The 23,044-nt window shown below is 41.0% G+C and overlaps 1 protein-coding gene across 9 annotated transcripts in view; it reads left to right on the forward strand.

Moving 5' to 3' along the window:
- Nucleotides 1-3,319: 3,319 nt before the first annotated feature.
- nrxn2b (neurexin 2b) overlaps nt 3,320-23,044 on the forward strand; it is a 719,424-nt gene continuing 699,699 nt past the window's right edge. For all 9 annotated transcript variants that reach the window (XM_004567086.2, XM_004567090.2, XM_004567089.2 and 6 more), the window contains exon 1: nt 3,320-3,538. The gene's annotated coding sequence lies outside the window, so the exon portion shown is untranslated. The remainder of the gene's footprint in view (nt 3,539-23,044) is intronic.

Below are 23,044 nucleotides of genomic sequence, written 5' to 3' on the forward strand. Positions count from 1 at the left end.
CAAGCTATCTTTTTTACTTAATGTTCTGATTGTATTCTACGACCATGGTGGTTAGATAACATGTTTCTATAAATTATTCTATGCTTGTTATTTTTCCTTGTGAAAAGCCACGCAGGCTGCTATTGTGCTCTGTATTGTTGTTTGACTCCTCTGCAAAGGCAAATTCAAATCTCACTAAGACAACCTGTTTTTGTAGATCTGTTTATTTTAGATCTTTATAACAATTTAGTATCAGAAGTGGGAACCCTTGGCTGATGAATATTCTGGGTCAAGATTACAGTGAGGGATCATCCCAAAAGGAGGCCTCTAAAATCCTACACTGAGAGACAAGAGGGCTGACCGTTTACGTTTCTGTCTTCCAAACACGAGCAGGTGTAACTTTGAAAAACTTGAAATGACAATGACACAATCTGTAATGTGCTTTCAAATCCCACTGTTTTAAATCTGACATTTTGACTGGGGAGATCAATTCTCCTGTGGTTCTGGTACTCTTTTGAAAGGCTTCTTTCACGCCATGCTGTTCAATAAACTGCTGATTGATACCCACCCTTCCAGGTTCATTGACTAGGACTGTGATTTCTCTCTGTCGACACCCTGGTTTTTCTATTGTTGACAGACCTTCAAGGCAGAACATGCTGATGGTTAGATTGATTGGACAGAGTGAACTACTCTGCTACTACTTAAAAAAACACATTACTGGCTTACATGTAAGTCGTGCATGTGTGTTCCTAATGGGCTCTGATTGATCATTTGGGAGGACATAAATTAGCCAGTTAGCCATCCTATAAGTAAATTATATTTATATGTGAATACTGAACTACAGCATAGCAATGTGTTTTAAATGAAAGACCACGGTGTTCTGGCCAAGGAAAAACTATTTCCTGTGAAGAGTATCTCAGGCTGAAATGAAGACTTCTTCTACAACAATTTGCTCACAAGATGTAGGATGTGATGAGCAGACACAGCCGTTCTTCCATTGAGGCAAGACAGAGCAATGGACCACATGAAGGCAATGGAGGCTTCTAATGAGGAACTTTGTCAGCCCAGAGTCTGACATGATTAACAAAGGACATGAAAAAGAAAGTAAGAGCAGAGAGAAATGCAGTTCATTCACCCTCCAGTGGTCTTCCTGACTCAAATGACCCTCATCTGTGCCCAGATCAAATGTTCCCACTTGTGCAGGTGACACTTAGGTTTTGTCAGGAGCAATGGCAATGGGCTAGCCTTTAAGGTAATACATAACAGCACAGCAGAAAAAGAGTGGCCTGGCTATCTAAAGCTCATCCTGCATGTGGTCTAAAATAACAAAACAACAACAACAACAGTGGGGTTTAAGTCCAGTGTGGCTAAGAACCCTACTGGTTTTAATTTAAGCTGTTGATTGGGGGCTGATTTGCACTTAGATGTAAACTAAATGCAATTAAACTAACTGGTAGGATTAAAAATAATCAGTGCTCTGTTGACTTGAGAAAATACAAAGATTTGAACCCTGCTGGTGCACAAAAGGAAGCTATAAAGGAGTGGATATTCACATCATCTCAGCAAATTATTCAAGTTCCACTTGAGCAAACAGCTCTGCCTCTCAACATTACAAAACCTTTGAATGCAGCTGATGTTTGACCAGCTGAAATATACTGTGAATTTGAAAATGACATATTTATCACAGTAAAAGCTTAACAGCGGAAACATTTAGTAGACTCACACAGAGTAAGATGTTTACTATTAATGGTATATTTATACCACATAGACACTTATCCTTCTTATCCTTAACTGTTATCCTAGTCTGCCCTGATATCTGTGTTCTCTTTGATTCCAAATATAATCATGGTCAACAAAACATAACTTCTTTGCAGCTTCATCATGTTCAAATAAAGTGGCTACCTGATCATCAATTGACATCAGTAAATCCGTGCTTAACTGTAGCAGAAAGCTGCATTTATTCTGCATTCATTGAATGGATTTGCAGTACTGCAGATGCTGACTTTACACAAAATGCATCAAAGATTTAAACAAAAATGCAATAAGTAATAATAAGAGCTAACTCCGAGGAATAGATCATTTAATTTAGAATTACTTTACATTACAGTAATATATGCATCTGTCTGTACATCCGACACTGTGGAAAATATTAACAATGGTGATTATGAAAAACATGAAATTTTCATTTTGTTCCTTTGCTGTGAGGAGTTATAGCTTTTAAAAAAAACTGTGATTAGACCATGCTCAGAGCATATGCACCTTTTATCCCTTCAAACTGACTTACAGAGTGTCCATACTCCAAGAAACAAACAAGATACAGATATACAGGCAGAATGGGATGCTTTTTGACCAGGGTCTTGTAGATCTCAGTAGATTTGCAAACACCAGGTTTTGGTTTGTTTTTTAATCACTTAAGTAAGATGAAGTAAATACTTTTACATTCATTCAGTTTTTTCTTTTTCTTTTTTATCATAAACAAAAAAGCACACCCTTATGTAATCCAAGATTTTAATATTCTCTTTATATATACGCTGTATTTCGTTTTAACTCACCTATTTGGGATATCATAAATTATTATGTGGTATTTTTCTGTGTGGATTCAAATAAACAAACTATCTGCAGAAGAAGAAAAAAGATCCCTTTTATGTTGTTTTCCCTTTAATTATGAAGTTCAAAAGGAGCTTGTGGACTCGCTCTTTTGTTTACATAATTGCCTGCAGAAATGTTTCAGTTTGCGAGCAGTCATTAGAAAATAATAGCAGCAGTGCACTCTATTGTTGTATCTTAAATAAGTCTGGGCTTTATTGCTCCATTTTGACTCAGACAAATGTAATGTATATTACATTCACAAACAGCTTATGGCAGTCTATTGGCTCTCATCTTTGCATTACTGGATGAACCTGTGACCATGGTTCTCAACCTATAAAATCTGTGGCCCATTTTGGGGGAGGGGGTTATGTTTTGTTGTTTGATAACCGTGTCTATGGATTTCTAAATCCTTCACTCTCTATGTGTGGTAACTCCTGAGGGAGAGAAGTATCTGCACAATACACCTGCCCTCTTCGCCCGGGGTGAAGTAGCCTTGTCCAGCCGGAGTGGGGCGTGTCTCCGTGGGCGGCCTCTTCAGTGCGGTGCCGCTGCCACTGCTGCTGATGCCGCTGTCTTCTGTTCCAGTGGATGCAGGTGGAGGTGCGTCAAAAGGCCCTTAAAGCAACCACAAGAAACGGGGTGCCAGGACCTTCACAATAAAAGTCACAACGGAACACATCAGCGTGGATGTTTTAATTTGGAAAGAAGAATCTAAAGCGGAGTTTCCTGCCTTCTGGCTAGCTTGACAGCAGGGATGCAGGTGGAGCGGCTCGGCCAGGACCGTTCACATCTGTCTTGAAGGAGAGAGGGGGGGAAGAAAACCTGCGTTCGGGTCTGTTCAACGCTCTGGATAAAAATTGAACAGAAAATAAGCGTAGAAGCCTGAACTACGTCCAGACTATACCCAGGGATATTTACAAACCTCCCCAAGTCTGGAGAATAATATCGAAGGGATTGCCGCAAAATACAAGTAAGGACTTTTTTTCCTTCTTTGCTTTGGTGACTGTATGGCTCTGTGTGTCACTCCGTGTGTGCGTGTGCGCTCTTTTTTACCTTCTTTCTTTTGGCCATAAGGATTTGTCCTTCTGTGGAAAGGCTTTTCAATTGGTGACAGGTGATGTCAGGAAAAAATAAAAGCTACACTAAAACACTCCTCGCTTTGTGCTGTTGAGATGTAGCGAGCAGCAAATGATGCGTAATGGGTCAATATTTGGAGGAGATTTGGGAGGCGAGTGGATTTGAGGTCTGCTGTTTGTTTTCTGCGGCTCTTGGAGCAGACACGCTGAATTTGGCGTGCGGGGGGGAATGATGGACATATGTGGTTTGAAACCACGCGTGACAGCAATGTCAGAGTGTGGGAACTGAGTAAAATAAAATAAAATAAAGGGAACAAAAATCTTTCTATTTCACCGAGGTGACGGTTAATTGGAAAGTCAGTTTTTGTGCCTCGGTGAGCTGTGGCTGTATTTACGCAACGTGCAGATGACTTGGGAGGTTATTCTTACAGGTTCCGACCTTCGTTAAACCCGAGGTCTTGTTTCAAATTAGCTGCTCGGCTTTAGAACAGAATATATGGTTGAATTATAGCGAGTGTACGCTGTGGGATAATACTTCTCGCCTATTTCGTTACACACACGCGCACAGCCTGATTAATTGTACGCACTTCTTCAGTCCAAAAAGAGCGAATTTTGCTGGGAGTCCTCTCACTGAGTAGTCGGTTTCTGATTTTGGCTTTATCCGCTGGAATTATTCATCCAGCAACATTTTACTTCAAATTATTAGAAATGCAAGGATAAAAGGAAAAGATGCCCCGGACAATTGTGCCCCCCGAGGGTATACTCTTGAATGAACAGATGCGGGTTTTTTTTTATTTGTTAAACGACAGAAATCCTATGGTCTGTAACTCTCCTCCCTAAAGCGACCTCAGAAGTGTTTCTCCAAGTAAAACTGATCCGCACAACGAGTTGGAAATGCACGCACGCAGGTGCGTGGGTATTTTGGACTATATTGCGCCGAGTAGTGTACTGCGACCGTACGAGACTCCTGCGCCACCGTGTCGCCAAACGCCCACTGGGGTGCTTAACGGTGTCTCCGCACAAAATCCCCGAGCCAAAAGAGTAATTAACAAGTGCTACAGATCGGTAAAATCCCCGATTATCAGATTCAAGGCTGGGTTGTTGTTAGTTGTACTGGCCAATATCTGAACTGAGCACTGAGCTCTGTCTTGTTCGGCGGCGCAGAGGCAGACGCGGACGCTGATGGGAAGGACCAGAGAGAGGAAAGCAGACGCCACATGATGAACGTCTGTGTGAACGCCAGCGGGAAGCTGACCTGCTCGGTGCTTTTAAAATGAAGCCCAGTGAACTTTTAATAAATACGAGAGCATTAGCTCGCCGTTATGTTTATTGCTTGCATCTTGATTACTAATAAAAAACGAGTCCTATTTCATTTTCTTTTTCTTTTTAGGGGGGCATATTATGTTGCCTTTTTATGACCTTGCGAAATATCAGTGGCAAAGAAGATGCTCACTGTTTATCAAAGTTGGAAGAACACAGAGAGAAGCGTCCCAGCTCTTACTCACTGACCTGGATTCATTAGTTGAAGGAGTAAATGAAACCCTCGAAGGGGCGACCACACATGAGGTGGTATTTCTTATGAAGCCACCCATGTTCTTAATGCAGATGAAGCCCTGCAGGAGAGATCCACTAAGGTGATATGACTCACTTCCTGGTTACTTTGTCAAGCTAGAAATGTAGGACACAAGTCCACACTACAGAAGTCCAGCGGCACTTAACTCACAGCACAAAATCTTTTTTTTGTTCCATCTTTTGTCATTATTATTGTTATTCAATCAACACTGACAGCACACGTCTTTCCCCAGAAATACTTGTACTCTGGCAGTTTCTTGTTAAATCCCACTTTGTAAAAAGAAACACCATCAACACAGTCTAATGACTCCAGCTTTGACAATGGCTTTAGAAATACCTAAATAGCTTCTCCATTTTATAACAATACACACTGAGCAGACACCTTCGACAGAAAATGGGCCCGTATACAGTTCCACTTTTGTTCTCAGAGCTTTCAGTGCACTTCATGAAGGGTGCTTAACATTGCTTTTGTGGGTAGAGATGACTTATAATAATTGCAAATTCCTCTGCAATTTGAATAATTTTTCCAGACCTTTTCACTGTTTGTTATTCAGTGAGTGCAAAAAGTGGATTTGAGGTCCTGTGCTTCTCTTTGTTTTCGCTCATTCCTCTGTCATGAGGTTTCCACCAACTTTCCTGAATACAAATCTCCAGCTTTTCAACTCAAATGCCATCATTCTGGGTCAACACACAGCCATCAGCCTGTTTTTATGCTGGAAAATAACCTTTGCAAAAGTATAATGTGACTTATTGAGAAGACTCTACTAGGGCTGCCACAAACGATTATTTTGATAGTCGACTAGTCACCGATTATTTTTGCGATTAGTCGACTAATCAGATCATCATCCATTAGACGTAAAACTACAGCTTATTGCACCAGCAGCATCTGCTTTTATATAACTATCATTAGCTTACAGCTTTAAGTGTGTAAGGTCTGTGCTAACTAAAAATAAAGACAAGATGATAGTTTATTAAATTTTAATGAAATTTGCAGATTGTTTCGGTGAAGTTTAATAAACTCCTTGCTATCTAAAATATAACAGGACACTGGAGTATATTCTGGAGCATCTCACACTTCTGATAATCAGCTGTCTGCTTGACGTTTATTCAGCTGTGTAAAAACTATAACTTTAATCTCAGACAAACTGATTTACTCAGGAACAAATAAAATACTAAAAAAAAAAAGCCAAACAATAACATTTTAAGTTATCTAAGTGACTCATATATATTTAACCTGAGTAGCGAAAGACGGCGGTGGGTTTGAAAACGATTTGCGGGGAGTCCGGTGTTCTCACGGCGCTAGTGAGCCTAGCCCCCGGCTCGCTAACGAGCTAGTGGGTAACAGACGTCTCCGAAAACGTCGGAGCGCTTTTGAAAATATGTGGTGTCCTGGTAAACTGAGCAGATATTTGAGGTTTACACAGCTACATTCTCACCTGAAAATATGTTAAACGTTTATTTTGTGACCCAGAAAGAATAATAAGAGTAATATTAAAACTAACTAGCTGCCACCATTGTTGGAAACTGAGCTGGGCTGCGCTATGAATTCTGGGACACAGCTGCTGCTTCTTCTTCTTCGGGGTTTAACGGTAGCTGACATCCTTGTACATGCAATGCTGCCATCTTCTGTTTCAGTCCGTTGTTACACTCTTAAATCCTGCCACTTATTCCTGCGTCTTTTGTGATCTTACAAAGCTTCAAACGACGCGTCGACTATTAAATCAGTCGTCGACGATTTTGATAGTCGACGTAATCGTGACTAGTCGACAAATCGTGGCAGCCCTAGACTCTACTCTATGTAGGAGAAATCTGTAGACAAAGATTAGCAGAGCTATTATCAGGGAATAGATTTAATAAAGGACCTAGACTTAATGTGATTAATGAGAGATTCAGTCTTAGGTTGGGTGTATTTTAGCTCAGATCCAGCCCTTGAAGCAGCTGGCTGAGGCATCACTCAGAAATTCTATATACTCATAGGTCAGTGTTTTGAGCAGCTGACATCTTTCCTCTGACAGAGCTGAGAAACTGTCTTCTACCTCACCTCCCACTAAACACGGGTACTCATGCTCTCCCCACGCCTCCCCTCTGCCCTGCCTGGCCCCTCCGGTTTACCACCGAAGAGACCAAGAGAGTAAAATTGGAAGAGAAGAGAATCGGAATGGGTAATCTGCCTGTAATCCCACAAAGAGAGCAATCTGCCTCATTAACTCACTATTCTGCTGCTTGCCGCGTGGCTCTCATCCATCTTTCTGTCCATTTGTCCACCATCCGCCCCCAGTGCAGGACAAAAGAGATGCTATATGCTATAGAGGTGCACAGGGGAGCTAGAAACAAGGTAGAAACTTGCGCTTCTGTTAGAAAAGAAGGAGGAAATGCAACAGAAATATGAAAAGAAAGATTTCTCTCTCCCTCATGCCCTCCATTTTAGCTGTGGGGACGATGATAAGCATGGTTGCTATGTGTTCTGCTTATAATGTTAGCTCCTTTGATAAAGTCTGTAGAAGAAGAGCCTGTGAGGCAAAGACAGAGTGAAGCACCTTTCATTGTCTCACGGTGATTGCATGAATGGATCTGCAAGTGAAAGAGATGGAGCAGCACACAGACTGAAGAGAGAGAATACAGTATGGCCTATCGATCCTATCAGTTTACGCCCTTGCCTCCTGTGTGGCCTTGCCGGTAGGATATCCGTGCCTAGATTGAGACTAATCTTAGTCAGCCTGGCAGGACATTTATTATTGAGCATATCAAAGCTAATACATCTCTCAGAGCGCTGTCAGATGCAGAGGGGAAAAAAAATTGTCATGTGATGGAGCCGTTTGAGTTCAAAGCTCTGTGTGGTTTTTAACAAGTTGCCTTTGGTCTTTCTAAATGAGAAGGAGTTTTATGTTGAAAAAAGCTGGAACTGTGCCATATACCCTACTGTATTCCACAAAGATTGGGTCATGAATTCATTCAGCAGAGCTTGCGAGTGCATTTGAATCTTGGATGATGGTTTTCTCTTCCCCCCCCCCCCCCCTCACGAATTGTTGAAAGTAATGTAATCCCAGACCTCTTTTTTCATATCTGAGTAACCCCCGAGAAGCAGGCTCTTCCAATGAATTAATGAAGATGTTCTTTGTAGCCTCCAGTGAGAGCTTGATGTGAAATATTTGCATTACCATATTGCTCGCCTTTTAGCAGCCTCAACCAAGATCCTTGGTGCTACAGTTTAGCTGGAATTCATTAAAGAGAATAGTGAAGTATCAGTAACACACAAATAAAACTTCTCTTCCCGTCTCTTCTTTGGGCTCGCCTCAAATGTCGTCTCCACCAGGTGCTGCCAAGTCTAGACCTAAAAGAACTCTTGGCCTGAGAATTTATGTTTCAGGTGTGGGACACATCTCTTTAGCACCTGCAGGCGAGCTAGTTAACCTAAATTACTCGAGCAGCACAAAGGTAGCTGCTGTTTCTCAGGTTTAAAAATATCATGGCTGCTTCCTTATTTGGAAAGACATGTTGTGGGGGAAAACATGATGATCAACAACCTAAAGTTAGCCCTTCCTTTCAGAGTCAGCCAATGATTGGAGGTCTTTGGCACTGCAGAACCTGTAAGACCAATAGAACAGTTCTGAGCCTTATATCTAAACAGCAAGGCTGCCTCCATCTTTCAGCTATACCCATCTATTCCAGGGTATGCTAACATGAAGCTAGCCGTGAAAGGATCCTATTTCGAAGTGGAGCAGGTTGCGTAACAGGGATATGGGACACAAAGAAACCCCACATAAGAGTTTTATGCTCATAATTGAGGAGTGGGTGTAAGTAACTAATCCTTATGCTGTGGGATATCAGTCATCCACACTATTGCTAGTTCTCTATAATCATGCAGTTTGTTTGCATAACACTTGCATATCGAAGCACACAATAGCATTTACTTCCAAAGATAAGTGCTGGACTTTAACATTAACCACTTACACACAATTTAGACATCAAAGCACAGTATGAGGCTATTTTCTTTAACCATTTTTAAAGATGCAGGGAGTGTGGAGAGTTCAGTCATCACTTATCAATATGAATGCGTCTGCGTCAACCCAAACACAGATCTATATTTCCATTCATTCATGAGTTGGCCGCTGAGTTCCAGCGAGCCAGGTTTCCTCAGACCACGTTTTTAACCGAGCTTGTCTCTGTGCATGTTTTTCTTTCTTTTCTGTACACCTCCTCCCACCTTCTTTCGTGAATCTCAACAGACCAACTTGAATAACTGTAAGTACTGCTCTCAGTCAAGTGCCCTTAAGAGAATTGTTGTTCTCCCCCACAGTTTATTCCTCTTCTAGAAATCCATAAAGCTTTTGTCCGCACTGTCATAAATGAACATATTTTCATGGAGCCATCCCTGCAGCCAAATCAATACGAGATATTCGAACATGAGTTATTCCTGCAAAAAGCGCCTTAGCCTACAAGTCCAGCTCTAGCCCCGTTCTGAAGTGTAACTATTTTCCAGTCCTAGCGTTCAGCTGTTCCTTATGTTTTATTCACCATCTGAAATTAGGTCTGGATTGTTCCTACGTGCAGGATGAATGAACTGAGCGACAGGGGGCACTCGGGGGCTGATGGGGGTCATGATATTGAGATACTGTCTACTCCTGCAACCACGGCCACACTCAACCCCAGCACGACAGCACTTTTCCCACCAGGCAATGGAAAGGAGTGACTATTCTGCAAGCCACAATGGCCACTTCACTGCAGAGAGGGAAAGGCTTTGGCAGGGCACAATGGGTCTTTTTAGAGAGGTGGTTCTGCTGTTGCCGGGGTTTGCTTTGGGTTTGTGCAGCCAGCGTACCTTCATCAGGCTTCTCTTGTCACTGATACGATGGCACTCTTTTCGCAGGCGGCCACAGGGCAGAATGTGGGAATAGCCACCATTTATCCCACAGAACTCTCATGTCGAGCGCTCTCAGGAGCCAAGGGCACAGGTTGAGCAGACAGGGTCAAACAATTACCCAACACTATTCTCTCAGTTGTAATGAGCCAGGAATACAGAAGCACCATTGAGCAATGACTGCTGGCACAATTTTGAGATTCAAAGTAAAAACAGACATAAAACAGGCATCGAGTTCAGTCACATTTAGCTTTATTGTATTTGTATAGTTGTAATGTATCAGGCTTTCAAGCACTGTGTTTCTTGAATATTTGTTTTTAGTAGTAAAAAAACAATCTCACTGATAGCCACGGTGCTAATTTTTCTTTGCACTCTTTCAAATTTCCGTTTTAGTAACTTCTCTGTTGCCGATGCAGATTTTTTCTCCCCATTTTCCTATTTGTCAAAAGCAAATGAGACCTGTGTCACATTTGTGCCAATCTGCCACTTTGGCTGCCACTTTCCTGTTCTGAAGGAGAAAAGCAAAGATGTGAAGGCTAAATGTGTCAGAATGATGGTAAGAGGAAAAGAGGCGGAGAAGAGAGAATGAGCAGGGTGTGTGGAGAGGGAGAGCTGAGTCGAAGGCCATCCATCCCTTCCTCCATCTTAGTCCAGCTGTTTCAGTCCAGCCATCCATCCAAATAGCTTCAGTGAGACTTGCTGACTAACTGCTGAGATGCAGTACAGACTTTTTATTTAGTTTGTCGGACTGTGTGCTTCTCCAAGAAAATGCACAGTCTACTGTTTTTTCCTGCATTTCTGTCCCATATGCTTCTATTTAGTTGTGAATCAGTGAGCTGAAATATAAAATCCTCATTCCTTACTATTTTGACTTGAATATGCCTTAAATATGTCGTTGCCCCAATTTATAAACTCTGTTTAAAGACATAATGCAATAATAGTGCAACAATGATGCAGTTTGTTTTTGCTGCTTTTGCTGTCCCCCAGCAAAACATCTTCTACTGCACAAAAAAAGGTGTTGCACGTTTCCAGCAGGTATTTGTTTTTTAATTAGAATAACAACTAATTTGAGATGATATTAACTGAAACCACATCAACAGTGTGTGTATTTTCATGCCGAGTGTAAAATCTGAACTGTCATGATTTTGAACACTATCTGTATTTTAAGACATTCTGGGATTGGTTTCAGCAGAAACTGAAGGTGTCCAAAGCTGCAGCCTCTCAGATCATGGTCTGGATATTAAATAAGCCCAGACTTGACTGCTTTGGGATCACAGCCACTCTTCCTTGCAATGGTGCTAATTATGGGGGTTTAGCACTTACCAGGTTTCCAAGTCTGCCTCTCTACCATTTCCAAATGGAGCAGTCCAGGATTCATCAGTGTTTTCCCTATGTTCCAAGCTGGTGTGTCGCACCATTTGGCCTGGGTGTTCCGGGACTGGAATATACGATGACACGTTCCTCCCACTCCCCAGCGAGTCCCTGGAATAACTATGTGATTTGACATGGCCCCCGGTGTACAACAAGCTGTAGAGTGTGGGAGACAGGAAGTGTGCATGTGTGTCACAGATGGTATTAGCGCCAGAAACGCTCAGACTTGTTTTGACAAAGCAGATCCCTAAGAATGTATTGGTGTTTTCCACCTCTCATATGGCACAGCAGCCTGTCACCTTGGCATGTCTTGAAGAAACATAGCAGTCATCAAAACCTGGATTTCCACAATAGGGTATTATTTTGTTTTTAATTCACTGGTATTTATTACCTTGTGTATTTTAATTGTAAGTGTTACAAGACACATTGCATGAACTAAAAGACAAAGACAAACAAACGCTAGCTTATTTGATTTTGCTCTTACAGTATTAAACCAGAGATGGAGTTGAATAATAACACCCACATTACAGTAAGAAGAAGGGCCAACATCATCACAGGGGATAGCTTCCAGGCTGATAGAGAGTCAGATACTAACAGAGAGGAAAAAAGACATAAATTGAGAAAAGAAGGAAACAGAGGCAGATTACAGGAGCCCAGAGGACCTCTTAGGTTTTCCAAAACACAGAAGCTGTGCTGAAAAGTCAGCCGTTCCAAAGACCTATCAAACTTCTTCAGAGCATTATCGATTGAAAGCTAACACTCTTGCCAAGCCATTTTCTCCAAGGATGCCGCTATCTGCAAGCCGTGCACTTTGCTCTAGTTACCCACTATTCACTGGCTAACCCAGCTCAACTCTCAATCTGTAAGACTTAGTCACACCTGTGTGGCCCGGAGCAAGTCAGCGAGTAGAGTGAGAGAGTGTGTTGTTCTCTCCTCTGAGTAGAAGCAATTTCTTGGAGTTCTCACACATTTGCAAAGTGATCACATCCAGCAGTTGTAATCAACATTATAAATGGTAGAAGATGTATATATTTCACTTGTTAGGCTACATGGCTGGTAGAAAGTTGACACTGAGGTGCATTGCTTATGGATGGGGAGGTTTAACTTATGCTGCTTTGAAGCTGGAAGCGGTGCTATATATTTTATGTGCATTTGAGAGCTGAACAGCCTCGCTTTACAAATGGCATGGCATCAAAAAGCATTTCTGGCTTCATTTTGTATTTTTGGATCAATTGAATATACCACATACACACTCTTAAATATCCAGGTCTCATCTTATCTTAAAGACCTCATAGTACCACAATGAGGTTTTTAAGATAAGCTCACACCAATGGAGCACTTTGCTCTCAGACAGCTGGGTTACTTGTGGTAAAACTTTCTATTTTGATACTGCTTATAGTTAGGGTTGGATCAGGTGATCAGGAGTAGTTCTACTCGAATAGGCCTAGGTTGCTGGGAGCGTCTCATGATGGGCTGAATGTCTCTTCTTCATTCACCTTGTTTGATTGTCTGTGTGTTTTTACACTGCTTTGCATTTGCATCCCCAAACAGTTATAGCAGATGGTACCTCTCCCTGAGCCTGGTTCTGTCAGTGGTTTCTTCCTGTTAAAAGGCAGTTTTTCCTTTCTGCTGTCGACAAATACTTGCTCACAGAGAAGTCATTAGATTGTTGGGCCTTTCTCTGTATTACTGTAGGATTTTTACCTTACAGTATAACGCGCCTTGAAGTGACTGTTTTGTTGAGGTGAAGTGGCTCATGTAGTTTTCACAGCATTCTTAGGATTACAGGTTTAAAACATGCAAATATCTGCGGCAGGAACCAAGTTTGTGAATAGTGAAAAATTTAAAAAAAAAAGGATTTCATAACAACTGCTATATTTTTTACCATTTGAAATATGGAAACTAAAACTAGTTGTAGCCCAGTAACTGCTGTATTCATCGAGTCAGCGACAGAAAGCATTTTTACTTTATGTGGGCAAACAGGAAAACTGTAAATCAGAGTATTTGAAAGGAAACTGACCACCAAAAGCCTCAATCCTTGCTTTCCTTCATCAGTTAAAGTGCAAACTACATGAAAATTCTTAATTGGCCCTTAACCAAAACCACAATGCTTAACCAAAATTTGAGATGTCCAGAATAAATGTGCAGTCTTCCTTCATATTATTCCTTAAGCTACAGAGTTTAGTCAGTTCAGATCTTCTCCATCTGCTGCCTGCAGTCAAATGTGGAGTGTTAGCTCTGAGTATTTCAGTGACCTTCCGTGATGTCATTAAGTGTTTGTGGCACATTCCACAGTGCGTTGCCACCTCCTGCCTCTTCACTTTAGCAGTGCAGCTGAACCAGAAACAATGGGTGCATGGCGCACCGTGGAATAGGTCACAAGGACTCCATGACTATCGAGGAAGGACATGCTTTGTGCACACGGTCCATTGGCACACAGCTCTTAGTGCTGCCACTGTTTTGAGAGCTGCCGTCGCTTCAGCACCATGGACAGATCTCTACCCACATGCTTTGTTTCCTCTCTCCCACACTGCTGCCTGTCTCACAATGCCAGACTATTACGTTAGTCAGCTAACCTTGGGTTTAACACTGACTTTCTTGTTGCATGAAGATGCCTTAATTTTAATGGCAGCTTATCGCCCTGGTAACCTATGCTGAATATCATCGCTCAGATTCTCCATAAATGATTCAGTTCAGGATTAAAACATCATTTGAATGATGTTGAAAGAGCAAGTCAATGTTTCACATTTTCCAGCTGTAAAATGTAGAGTCTAACACATTAAGAGCTGATGTTGGTAAAGCGTAAACATCAATAATGAAATAAAATTAGACTATTAATTGTGCTACAAAACGCCCAACATCGATTGGTCCAGTGTAAACTGTTGCCCTCATATTTCATCATTGCAGCTCTGGAGAACATGAGACCAACTTTTTAAATAGAAATCTTTTAACAGAATCGATACACGGCACAGTGATAATGGCAAGCACACTACGTCTGCTGTGTTCTGGTGATGCTTTGCTTCTAACAATTTAGATTTTTTTTGCTTGTTTACCAAGCAAAAAAATACACACAGTGTTTTTTTTCTTCTAATTTATCTGTGTTGACACAGACATGATGTGTCAACAAACAAAGCGCTAAGCACCATTCCTGTTCTTAGAACTTAAGATAAGGTTAAATTTCTGTTGTTATTGATTCTATTTAATGCAGCCAGAGGATAATTTTTATAGCTCATCAGACGGCCCATTTTGTCTGTGAACAGCCAGCGTTGATGGCTGCATGGAAATTCAGTTGGATGGTATCAAAGGTATAAGGAAACAGTCTGACAGAGGCTTACTCTGTATATGGAAATATATCTGGTGCAGAAAGGAAAGGCATGCTGTTTATTCCGTACCTTGGACAGCTCCTCTCTTCAGCCCACTCTGCCTCCGCTCTCTTCAAAACCAGCCAATTGTGTCTGAGGGAGTAAGAGGGTTTCAGTACCTTGGACAGCTCCAGCTCTGGGACTGCCGCTCACTGTCCCTCTGCCATTTTTTCCCTCAAACACAGAGGAGCTGTTTATTCAGCACCTCGTTCCCCAAACTTTCCAGCACTATCCTCAGTGTCTGTGTGAATGAATGCAAGTGTGTGTAGCAGACATGGTGTGTACCCTGTCTTTGCTATTGGTAGAGCTCCATACAGCTCCATACATAACCACTGCTGCTCAGGATTCCTGTGATGGTTTAGAGGTGCGTACGTGTGTGTGTGTGCTTAACTGCACACATTACAACTATGATCTGGTTTTTTTCTCTTTATGTCAACCTTTCTAGGTTTTTCTGAGTCTGGTATTATTTGTTGTTGTTTACCCTCCTGCCAGTGCTAATACTTTCACTCACCACTGTTGCAGAAATTAAGGGAATGTTCTTAGGAAGTAAATAACCATGAAACAACCTAGTCAGGTCTATTTCTAAGTACAACACAAAAATGGTTTGTGTGTGAGTGTATGTGTTGGGCTGGCAACAGCTTAAGCTGTTGTTGTTTTAAAATGAATTATTGACTTATGTGATGCCAATGGGAGGGACCTGAAGCCTCGGTGGGATAAAACTGCTATGATTATGTGTGATTTACAGTCCTCAGATGTGTTAGTGATGACTGTGCATACCTACCCCACCCCCCACACACATGCTCTCATCTCCACCTAGTTCTTTGCACCAATTTCTTACCCCAGTCTTGTATTGCATCTAGCATTTCTTATTTATTTTTTTCGTTTTTATATCGAACTAGACTTGAGCCAAGCATAATCGAGGCTCAGGGCAAGAACTGCTGACTGGAGCCCTTTGATGTTTGGGCTGCTGGTTTTTCGTCAGGTCATGGTGTAAATGTAGTGATGAGGTCATGCAATGTTAAGCCCAAGCCTCTTAGCGCACTTAAGGTAGCTGCAGAATATCTATGTAAGCTCTTTTGAAGTGCATAAATTTTGTCTGATGGCATGTGCAACGTCAGAACTTTTTCACTGAAGGAAATACTGTGGAGATTTATGGAATATCATAGCTAAGCATTTGTGCTCAGTGCGCAATAAGAGCCCAGTGCCATAATATGCACTTGTGCAGGTAAATGTGATAGAATGCATCCTTGTGAATGCAACAAATAAAAAAAATGCTATCTATGTAGTATTAAATACATTTTTCTGTTGTTGCACAAAACACACCATCTAATCCCAATTTCAACAAGAATGATCACATCCCATAGAATGTGTTTTAGATAAGGTTTTGCATGCATATTTATTTTCATATGCAAACCCTCTTTATGTCCCCTGGCACCACCTGTGACCTCGGGTTGAGTAAAGTCAGCTGATTCTCATGTGGCTGCCGATGCCTTTCTCATCCCTGCAGATGGTCCTGATAGGCCATGGCATGGCCCAGGGACAGCTGCTGAGTGTCACAGCAACAGAACGAGATAGCAGTGAGAGGGTGTGAGAGAAGCAAAGGCAGGGGACTGTTTAAGGTGGCTGTGTTTGTGGAGTGCATGATCTGATTTACTTCTTACTGTTTCTCCACTTTATCTTACCACTTCATACATATTAGTGATCTGTGACAATGAACATCCCAAAGAGAATAAAGACCAGTTAAAGTGATCTTTACATTATGGAAAGTAAACTATCTCATGTTTACTCTCTTTTATGAGACACTAGTTTTTATGTGTTATGCTGAAACTGCAAAATAACTACTTCTTTAAGAGGAGAGGAGCTCAATTGTGATTATCGTTCCAGAGTTTTCTGGTCGCTTAGAATATGTCAGGTGAGTTTTGCAGATTTTGCGTAGCATTATGTTTGCATACAGATTTGTTTTGAGTATATCGCAATGATTAAAAAAAACACACAGTAGTTCACCCCGTGTTATAATCTGCTGCACTGACCTCATCTCTGTGTGCTGTACAGTGATATACCACCACTGTACAAATGCACATAGGGCACAAAAAGGGCAAAGTTCAGTCAGTCAGGAGCTTTTGCTCTTATTCATTGTTAGCTTGGGCTTGGGTATGAAGTCAGATGGAATGAGGGATGAACTGAGAGGGTGGAGAAATTAGGTAAAGGTGAAAGAGAAATGGTAACAATAAAAAAAATAAATAAGGAGAGAATTGGGTAAGTAATGGGGGACTTCTGGGGGAGGATGATGAGGAGAAATTATTTGTTAAGAAGGAGGTTAAAACAGTTGAGAAAGTAGGGTGGGAAATAATGCTGCATTTAAAAAAACTGAACACAGTAAGACTGTACCAGAGAAAAAGACAGACAGAGACAGAGAGGAGATGAGGTTTGGTGCCGAGTGCAACCTGTGGTTTGACATTGGCTAACCTTGGCTGTCTGACAGTTGGAAGGAGAGGTTATCTGTCTCCCCTTGGTCCACTCCCTGCTGCTTTAATGAATTTACCGAGGTCTTGGGAATGGCTAATGCACTTGTTTATGTAGGTAAGAAAAAAGGTGGCTGCAAAATTCCCCACAGCTGTTCTTTCATAGAGGGAACCAAGTAGTCTTGTCAGCAAGTGTCCATGTTCAATTTGGTTACCATTTAGTAGGTTTGAATTCAAATCATGACCTTTGCTATGTGTCCACAGAGTTTTATTTTAGGTCCATATAATGTCTTAATTGGAAAATCTCTTTTTTTATGTTTAAAAAAATCCAGGATAGCAAACAGAAAGTTACCAAAGTAATCCTAATAGCATGATGAATCCCACATGCTGTTTAAAATATCACTTCCTGATCTATTTGCTTGCCTGCATGCTTGGACTATCACTACCAAACCATTCCACTGATAGTGCTTTTTAAACATGTATCTTGTGAACAGGGGTACAGAGAATCTAGGGGAAGATGGGATTGTGATCTCATAGTGCAGGGGCAATGGGACTGTTGTGGAAGGCCATGTGAAGGAGGAAGCAAAATGTATCCGTTCCTATTAAGAGAGAAAAGAGGGGTCAGAGGACTGCCAGTAGGAAACAGAGAGAGACAACAAGTCAGTGTGAGGGGACAGAATATGGCAGCCTAGGATGGAACATCAGTCATAGTGATACTCGTGGCAAAGATGAGAGGCAGAGAAAACAAGCTCAGAATGAGAAGGAAAGAAAAGATTGGCTAAACTGTGAGAGACAGATCTTTATCTCTTGTGCAGTGTTAAATGCTAAGGATGTTTCTGCTTACTGCAGAGCATGGTTTTCTGAACCCTTTGGGTGTTTTCCTTGTGCCCGACTCCTTAGTGGAGGAGGAGGAGTGAGGAGGCAGAGCACTGGGTTCAAAGAAAGCTGCTTGCCTGTCTGACATTGCTAAGAGATACATCTCCCTCGCCGTCTTTCCCAGGTTAACATAGTTCAGTTGCAATGTAACTGCTTTTGGATTTCATATTTTTACTAGTGTCAACATTGGTTCCCAATGTAGAATAAAACTGACAGGATGGACTGATTGCATGGGTTTGCTAGGGGGTGTATAGAAATTAAGAGAAAGGAGAATTACTGACAGTTTTCCTCAGTGTTGGATTACTCTATTGTGATGGTAAAGCAATTGTTTAAATTGTGTTGTTTGGCCTCAACACAACCGAGGCCAAAAATGTTCACTGCTAAATGGGTGGCTCCTCTTCATACAGTAATGGTACAGTCCAACCTTCACCTGACATGCTGAGATAGTACTTAACATGGTTTAATTTGACTTTGTGAAGGTGGTCGAACAGACAGAGACAAATGAACAGAACTACTGAACGGGATGCTAAAAATACATATAGGTACAAGCTAAGTGTTCAGTGTTGAAGTAGACTATTGAATTCCCAGATTGCTAGCTTAATTGTTTTGAAGCTAACAACGTGTGAAAATGAAGCTCAAGGATAAAAATGTGCAAGATGTCAACTGAAATACTAAAAGTCATTTCACATTAAATGTGCACAATTTTACACACAGAGGTGTTTTTTTCTAGTTGCTTATAACGCCAGCTGTGAAGTTAGTGAAGAGGTAAAAAGCTTTCATTTTAGCATGTGTTTGTCAACTTTTGCTATTTTAGTTTAACTGATATCCTCATGTTAACTGCTGAGATTTGTTTACATTGTCCACTCGATGTTCCAGATGTTGCATCCGCAGATTCATCATTTTCAATAAGTAGTCCCCTCTGCCTGTCAGTATATCATAAGGTTTGACAAGTTTCAAGAGCTCACTGAGCTCCAGTTCATGCTATAGTCCTACTATTGTCTTCATAATAAATTTAAAGTGATAAAAAAGTGCTTTTCCGTGCCATAATTCAGAAGCGGGTGCTTTCCGTGTGACACCACCCACCAACTCAATGGAGACTTGAGTTTACCTGCATATATCTTGTTAACTCTGTCAGCTGGTTAACACCTGCTGCTGCTTATTTAGCAAACACATTAACATAGGCAGTAGACAGCTGCCCATGTTAACTGGTGATTGTCACAGTGTAACTTGCGCAGCTGCCTTCTCAATATGATGCAACATCAGGGTGTTGTTTTGTATAAAGTCATCAAATGTGCCCTCGATGGCCGATCGTGGCTCAAGAGTTGGGAGTTCGCCTTGTAATCGGAAGGTTGCTGGTTCGAGCCCCAGCTTGGACAGTCTCGGTCGTTGTGTCCTTGGGCAAGACACTTCACCCGTTGCCTACTGATTGTGGTCAGAGGGCCCGGTGGCACCAGTGTCAGTCAGCCTCGCCTCTGTCAGTGCGCCCCAGGGTGGCTGTGGCTTCAATGTAGCTTGCCATCACCAGTGTCTGAATGGGTGGATGACTGAGTGTGTAAAGTGCTTTGGGGTCCTTAGGGACTAGGAAAGCGCTATACAAATACAGGCCGTTTACCATTCCTCATTTGATTGAAAACGAATAGATTTTAAAAGGTGGTATCAGTGTATGTGTGCATTTTTTATCTCCAGTATGCTGTAAGTAAGTGCTGTTTATTCCAGGAAATAACCTGTATATGTTGTGATAGTTCAACTTATTATCTTTCCCAACATGAAACGTGTAATCAGAGGTTTAGAGCACATGGAAATGATCATTGTCTTAAAATAGAGGTCTAGTGCCTACCACTGTGTCTGAGGTTAATGAGAATAAAGACTTCACTGAGTAAAACAGAGAAACAATATAATATATAGGAATGTTTTAAAATACTGTTTTGATCAAAAAGAAACATATTTAATCAAGTGTTTTGATCCAACTTGTACCTCAGTAATCTAGTTCCAAAGGCACCTTTCTTACACCACTGATCTGCTTGAATGAGTCACTTCCTCTCCTATAGGCTATATGACATTATTATGTCAGCCTCTTAAGATGATGATTTAGGAAACATGGCTGTATTAACTGAGATAGTCACAGCTTGACATTGGCAGGTTCCTACTTAGTACAGGCTAACATGTGGTTTGAAATAAGCAAATGTGCTTCACTCTTTCTTCACGTAAGTTCAGCTGCTGGATTTTTTAATTGTATGTGGATTGTAACTGTAATGTCTTTCATTTAAAATGAACAGATGCATTTTAAAGGAAGAAGTGGTGCGTGTTATTGCGATTAGAAGTGTAGCAGTATGTAAATGCAAACATGCTAAAAAATTATGAAGGAGCCAGGACAGTTTGATTCCCAACCAGCTGTTGTGAAAAGTGCTTTTGATCTCAGGGAATAATCGGATAATCCAATGGATGTGATCTTCCTCACTTTGTTGGGTGTGTCAGCATATACACATGCAGTGGGAAGTTTACAAGATTTGCAGGTGTAGTTGGCCTTTTGGAAATGATTTATCGGCACTGGTATTTTGGTGCAGACCTAGCCATGGTAAACCCGATAAGCATGCCTTTAGTTATGATTTGTTTTGTGTCGTTGACTATGTCAATTATTGTGTGCTGTGTGTCTTCACAAACAGCTTTGAACCAACACAAAACATTCAGTTTTCTCAACCTGTTTTTTTTTTTTTGTCTTTGCAGTTTTGGGGGATTCTTTAGTAACCTTATGTCAGTGTCTGCCCTGACATCTCATTTATAAAGGACACCCTGTGGTTCTTTCACAGTATTAAAGTAACTTCAGCAGTATCAGTGTGGGTTTTGAGACTTAGACCAATTGCCTCTCATTGCTCATTTTATGTTTTTTGCTCACATTATTTTTGATGTATAATTTCAAAATGAATATATTAATAATGTGAAAATGAGAGAGGTTGCATTTACAGACTTTGGATATAATATTCCCAGAATATCATTAAAAAAACCTTTTATAAAAGTTAAAAAGGATTTGATACATGGTGTCATACCTGGGGAATATCACACTTTCCCATATTCAAGATAATATTTGTGAAATCATTCTCCTGATTTGGAGTGCTTTAAAAAATATTGCGTTCTTTGCATAATAAACGTTTTTTAAAAATGGCCCCTCAAACAAATGGTGGGATGGTAGAAAAATGCTCCTATCAACATCCATTAAAGTATTTTTTTCCTCAGAAAACTAATGTCATTCATGACCTGAAATTTTGCATAATAACTGTTAAAATGTGTCTTTCCCAAGGCACTTTTTTCATTTAAATTTGACGGTCAAGTGAAAAGTGTTTATTTTTATTTTTTTTGTAGATAGAATGACCCATTTGCACAAGTTTGCACAAGTCCGGTTTAAAAGACATCAAATCAAAGCATCCTTGAGCTTTAATGGGCTTTTAAAAGCTGACCAAAGTGATAACAATAACAAACAACAATATCCCAGCTTTTGTTTTGATATCCAATGAATATTTGAAACATCCTTTGCCCAGGCTCTTGGTTTTGGGATTTTGCCATGAACTCTAATTGATTTAAATCAGGTTGAATGGATATAAACGATCATAAAAACCAGCATCCTGTTTGTACTTTATAACAGCACAAGCAATTAGTTTCAAATGTGAGTTTAGAGTGCATTTGGAGTTAATTTAAAAGCCGCGGCAACATTTTCACTGCCTTGAACCCCATGACTTAGCTGTGTTGGCTCATCGGTAATGTCATGACTAGACAAGCAATGTCTTGAATAAAAAATGCCCAGCGGTGCCAAATTAAAAGGTCAGTCATCCCTAGATATACACTTTCCTTTCTGAACTCAGAAACATATTACTCAGGTGTGTGTTTGTGCTGCTGTGTAGTGTGTCTTGGTATGAGGAAATAAAAGGAAGCATTCCTGCATCGTTGGATCTTGGTAGGGCACACAATCTTGTTTAGAAGGAGAGGATGTCTCAGAGTGGAGACTCGTTCTGCACAGCTGCTGCCTATTGGTATGTGAAGGCCTCATAATTGCATTAGTGCCAGGACTTATTTTGGAGCTATGCTGACTTCCAAAACAAAAATGTTCACTCATGATTTATGAAAAGAGGTCAGGAAGAACTGCATGTGAAAGTGGATAGACTTTTTTATGACAGAGATGTATGCATTATGGAAAAAAAAGTGTAGAACTACTTACTTCACTTTCTTAGTCTTGAACAAGGCTTGCCCTGCCTTTGAACCATGTGCAGTATGTGTATGAATGTAATGACTGGCTACTAGTTTTACTTCAGTGCTCTGTAATGCTTCTTTAATAATAAGGCCCTGTAGCTGTGGCTGGTGGTCGTGTCCATCAGTCAGAACACCTGGGGCCCACTGGGGGCCTGAAAATTAGTGTAAGATATAAACTCAAAGATGTTTTAACAATGTGTTCTGCAGATGTGCAGGAAAAGCATTTTCTTACTATGCACTTGCACAATGCACTTGCTTGAAATGTAGGAACAGGCGCAGTTCAGTTGGACCTGTGACCACTAATCACATCCAAGCATGGAACTCCAACATTCTCTCAGCTATCACTTTGTGAAAGAATTGACAAATATATTTAAAGGACAGCGTGTCACCACTTCCACAGTGAAGCTTAAAAAGCTCTCTAGTTTCAAATGTCCATGTGCATGAAAGACAGAAACAGGTTGTGTCTGAGTTTTTAAATGCCGAATGAGCACAGACCTTGGAGCAGGGGGAGAGGGAACAATCATGCTCAGGCATGGTACAAGGCAGCTGTGTTTAGTGTGCGTTCAATCAGTTCAATTCAATGTAATTTTATTCACTTTTATTTATATAGCAACGAATCGCAATAGCAATTGCCTCAAGGCATAAACAGACATGCAAACA

The sequence above is a fragment of the Maylandia zebra genome, linkage group LG3 (assembly GCF_041146795.1).
Source record: "Maylandia zebra isolate NMK-2024a linkage group LG3, Mzebra_GT3a, whole genome shotgun sequence".
Classification (NCBI taxonomy): Eukaryota; Metazoa; Chordata; class Actinopteri; order Cichliformes; family Cichlidae; genus Maylandia; species Maylandia zebra.